This window comes from Barbatula barbatula (genome assembly GCF_947034865.1).
Source record: "Barbatula barbatula genome assembly, chromosome: 16".
Classification (NCBI taxonomy): Eukaryota; Metazoa; Chordata; class Actinopteri; order Cypriniformes; family Nemacheilidae; genus Barbatula; species Barbatula barbatula.
Window position 1 is genome coordinate 2651047 of NC_136779.1, and position 6000 is coordinate 2657046.

The following is a 6000-nucleotide window of genomic DNA, read 5'->3' on the forward strand; positions in this document are numbered from 1 at the left end:
CTGGCCAATCAGAATCAAGTTTTCCAACGAGCCGTGTAATATAAAGGATTCAACATGCAGGATGACCATTTACTTACATTTTATAATCTTTAATAGTTCATCTGTTTATGTCATAACCTGACTTCCTTAACTATTATCTTTTGTTTTTGCTTCAGATTTTACCTCAATATTAATGTAATTTGACTGATGTTTTTTATCCCACTGAATCCCATAAATCCAACTGATTAAATTGATTTACTTAAAATTAAGAGCTTTATAAAGCTGTTGAGAAATTTTGGTTTCTGAGGACTTTTCATGAGCTTAGTAAATACATCTGCCCACAACATAGACTGATATTAAACATCGACTAAAGGGGGCGCCAGAGCATTGCCCCAATTGCACAAGAGCATCATACACAGGCATAGATGTTCTGTTTGAAACAACCCATCAGTGTTTGTACTGCTAGCAAAAAATACAAACATAGTCGTGGCCAAAAGTGATGTCCAGTGGCTATTTGTTTCACCGTCCCACAGGTTTTGTTAAACCATCAAAATACCTATACGCAATGAATAGAATAAAATTAGGCAAAGCTATTCGCGAGACAAAAATCCTTGTGTTTTTTCTTCTAATTTACAAGAAAGATGCAAAGACTAACAAAACACTAGAAATAAAGTATACATTGACTACAGCCAAATCGTTTTACCGTATATATTGTTGATTTTGTCTTGTTTTTGACTACAACAGTCATTCTCCTGGGCCCTGAATCTGTTAACTTTAGTAATGTGTTGAATTTTTTATCAACAGTTTCCACTCCACACATGACCATCCAACCCGCAAACACATCTTCAAAAATGTATTTGTGAATAGAAGGAAAACAGCGTGGAATGCATTTCTACTGTATATCCCACAATGCATTGAGCTTGACTGTTAATTTCCAGTGTGGCCAGTATAGAAAGAAACCCCCCAGCGTGCACAGTTTAGAAAATATAATAAGCCACACGGGGAATCTCCGCATTCACAATATTGGCATTCTGTGTATAGTGTATAGTAATAGGTGAGATGGCTTGTGTAGGTAATACCAGACATTATTGCTCTCACAGGTGCTGTTCATTAAATATTAACTAACAACACACACACACTAAGCTATACGATGTGTTTCGTTCTGATGAGTATAATTGTTTTGGATGTGCTTGTGGGGCATACAAGACACACAGACCTGGTGTATGCTGGTGCGGGAAAACAAAAAGCTTTGAGACAAAGCTCTAAATTTAGACAGCATGAGTAAGACGGCAGGAGCTAAAAAAATCCATTCCAATATACACCTAAACCGATCTACAAACAAACACACTGCACTACATACTCTCTCTCCATAGTCCGTCTTTTGGAGAATCTCTCATATCGTTCTTTCCCCGCCGTCCCTCTGGATCGAAATATTGATCTGATGACACGTTTGCAGCTCGATGACATTTTTAGAAGATTAACCAGAGGAACAAGAACTGAGAAAAATAAACTTTGAACGTTGTCTTTGATAAAACAATTTGAAGATTGCTTTCATGGTTATATAGGCCTTGTGTACTTTAAAGGCTCGAGGTGAGATTCGAAATGTAATTTAGGTCTTGGCAGGGGTCTTCTACGGTGTTCGGTAGCTAGTTGCTAGGGTGTTGTGGCTGGTTGCTAGGTGGTTACTAGACAGATAGCCTGGCAGAAAGACTTGTATTTCCTTCACTGTGTTTAAATAAACTGTAGAGTGCTTTTCAGTTTCTTGTCTATCCAAGCCGGCAGAATAAATCTCACAATCTATCACTGAAGTCAATTACAGTGATTATCCTTGGTTCTTTCCTTCAGTGGCTGCTACACATTGATCACCGTATTGACTTGGAAAAGGAATGATTTTGCCACCCAGGTAAAAAGCTCACAGCATCTTAAGAGCATTAAGAGACAATCTTGTGTAATTTAATGAATGGAAGTGTTAGGAGTCTCGGGATGGAGGTTTATCTGATTTAGAGCACTATAGCCACAAAGAACAACCATAGAAACAAACAACAAGTTTCTAATAATTTCTCTCCTCAACCCACTATCAGTTCCGCTCTTCTCGTCTCTCTCTCTCTCTCTCTCTCTCTCTCTCTCTCTCTCTCCGGGTGGATGAGGGTAAGGCAGGTGCACCAAACACAAAGACTTAGTTGTGACTTGAGGCCACTCAGTGATCTTGCTCTCTTCCGATTTCTTTACTTCTCTCTCCTCAATCTCTCTGACTCTTCAAGCTTTGAACTGATGCGTACAAATCCTCTCTCTGCATGGACACCAATACAATTCATGTTGTCAGATGCTCAGACAATTGCATTTTCTCAATTTATTCCAGAATGTGGTCGCTTACTGTCAATGAAAAGGAATAATAACAATTATTTAGTTTTGCGACAAATCAACGTGTGACAATGTTTGAAGGGATTTTACACCAAAACTAAATCATATCTTACTCTCGTTTATTTATTCTCACGTCAGCCTGACTTACTTTCTTCTGGAGAACAGAAAATAATCTGAAGAATGTTGATAACCAAACGACTCTGAACCCTATTGACTTAAATTTTATGGACACAAATATCTCCTTTTGTATTCCACTGAAGAAAGAGTCGTACTGTAGGTGTTGAATGGCATGACGATAAATAAATGATGGCAAGTTTAAATGCTGGTTGAGCTATTATAATCATTTATATTATGTTAGATTATGTGAATTAATATAAATATATTTTAATGAGTAATTTCACAGATTTCTAAAAAATAAATTACCCTTTTTTTTAAAGCCGTACCAAACCACATGGACACAACCTTTTTAATTTAATTTCTATATATTGAAGTCTATAGATATTAACTTGTAAATATTACCCTTTTCAATACACATTTTCATAAAATCTAATTGCATTACATCTGAATTTAAGATTGTCTAATTCAAAATATTGAATGTATACAGTATTTAAGGCAAGGATAAATTATTTGAAATCGAAGAATCATTTACTTTTTCCAGAAAACGGTATTTCATATAGGGCCTAATCCATTACACTTCACACAAAGCATAAAAGACAAAACTTTTTGAGAATTTAAGGATCAATAAGGAACTATTCAAATGTTGTATTTTTAAGTGTTCCCACGCTACTTCTATAATGATGAACGATGGCGCTAATGATAATAACAGGCAATAAAACAATGAACAAACGCTCCTGGGGACTTTTAGTCGAATCAGTGACTCCAGACGTTATTAACTCCATAATTCACTGAAAACCAAATTACAGCACAGACAAATAAAGATAAGACATCTTTGTTTTCAAGAGACTTTAAAATGATATATTTTGTGACTGCATTGTAACGAAGTAACCACGTACATTTTCCCAGCTGTAAATGTCAAACCCACTCAAGAACCTACAAATCTCCAGGGAGGAAGAGGCGGTTGCCATGGCGTCCGGACGGCAGCAGTAAGGTTCTATTAGAGAGAAATCAAAGTGACATTTTGAATGGACATTGATGAGTAGCTCATAGTGCAGCTACAGATCAATCATTCTGCACCACAACACCGTCTCAAGACGGCAGACAAATTGGATTGTGTCTTATTCTAACAAAATTCATTTCACAGCGTTTCTCAGTTGTTTGGAGGTTGCGTTGAAGACGATTCGAAATTCTTTTATCAAGTCTGATCCCTGCGCTGCCTTTGTTGTCATTATGACTCAATTATGGCAGTCGCATGACAGAAGAGCCGCAGAATCAAACAACTTTCTCATCTGCTCTAATTGAAAGGGAGACTTCATTAGGAGTGCCTCTGTTGTTAATGTAGGACGCTTGGGTGCATTTGAAAATAATGAAAAATCCATATGCACAAACGTATCTTCTGTATGTTTACTGCTGTCTTAATTAATATGTTGAAAATGAATGGGTGTCATAGCAACAGCAGCATCTTTGCGACTCAATGGAAGTCGGCAGGACTCTGGCTTGCTTTCTCTCTTGGAGAAAATTACAAAAAGGTCAAATGATTTTTCTCACCCCTCCATCAACTCGACAAAAGGTGAGAATATAACATACTGCGGGATATAGAATCCAAGGCCAACAAACCCACTGTAAAATAGTATAATTCAGTATATACTACCTAATTTCTGTAGACTTTGTTGAACCTTACCAGTAAATACGAAAGTATACTACAGTATTACTACAGATTGTTCATTCACTACAATTACGGCTACAGAATACTGTAAATTACATTAACAAGGTGCTAAATATATAATTGAATATAAATATATAATTTACTACGGTACACTACAGTTTACTTCTGTAAAGGTTGAAGTATACCATAGTTTTTACTTTCTACACTTGACCAATTCACTAGTTAATACTACAGAATACTCAGTATAGTTACTACTAAAGTATACTACATTATTTTCTATACAGAAATAGACACTGTATATCGAAGCCACCGTATAGAATTACATCTTCCACACTTAGGAAATGATGCAAAGATGCCAGAAATGATGAATAAAAGTGATTCAAACATGTATTTTAAAAAGCAACAATTGTATAAATGTAAAGCAGATATAACAGCACCGTTTTTAAATACATCTGACGTCTAGATGACTAATCACCATCGCACTTCCTCGGACAAAACATTCGGAATGCCATAAGAGCAGAATGAGTCATCAATATGTTTGGCTTTCCAAGAAAAGACAATTTCCACTCATCTACTAGACAAGCACACAAAAAAGCGAACAAATGTGAATGTAAAAGCCTTTCATTCAATTTCTTTAGGAATGTTGTTCTAGTGAAGAAAAATGAATTCTAGGAGATGGTTCAGAAGGCTGGTGGGGACCCAACCACAGTGATGTGCGGGGTCGTGTTCTGCCTCACACACATCACTTTGCATCTGTGAACCCACCCTCATGTTTCCTCATCATGATTATTTCCTCGGATCAAAGCACAAGCCGAGTGCTCAGACAAACACAAACACTCAATAACCCTTTCCAGCATTCAGAGAAAAGACCTTCCAAAACATTCACCTTGAACAAATCTGAAGAATTACAACTCTTGACGTATTCAGCTTTTCCCGGATCATTTATGCCAAGGACGTGATCATACCTCAAATATTGAGGCTTATTATGATTTAAAGGCGTTACCATAGCTACCTCATTCATGAGTTTATCAGCAAGGTTTGAAGATATAAGCATTTAGTAATTACAGTCTCTCATTCCTGCCAAAACGTATCAGCATTTGATATCAACGTTTCTTTTTCAGACTCCAGGATGAGGAAAATGAAATGCTTTTGCCTTTTTTTAAAGAGGGAGGAGCCACTCAATGCCATATGTCCAAACCTACTTTTTTAGATTAAATTACGAATTGAACAAATCTGTGCATATTTCTATAGGAATATGATGACATCTTAGTTCTGTGTTATCCACCGTAGTGCTTTATAAAGGAGGGGGCAGTGAGCCATTGGATGCAATTCGCAAGCACACCAGTAGGTGATGCTAAATACACTGGAATCCAATTTCTCTCTGTGCAGTTTTTTTTTGTGTATTTGTTATCAATGTGATGAAAGCACACTCATCCTGTGATCAGATTTTTTTTTCAATGCTGTGAATGATTGTGACGTCTCTTGAGTATGTGAACAGCTCTTTTCACACGGTTGTAAAAACTAAATGCCGATAAAATAATGATCAGCTTTCTTGCACACTGACAAGAATAATTTGCCTAATATTTAAATTCAGTTTAAAAGATGTTATAAAAATATTTTATTAGAGAGTGCAAAGATCGACGTTTATTTCACAAAATCGATTTATTGTTCGCATTACTCAAGAGACAGCTCTCATCTGAGAATCTGACAGACAAATCAATGTACGCAATATGTAAAATTGAATTTGTTTCTATTGAAAAGATATTACTCTGACTTTTAATCATTCAATAAGACTAAACTGAAAAAAATGAACATTTTGAATAAAATTAGTGTGCTTTTGATATTTCTTTCACACAAATGAAACAAGAGACGTGATT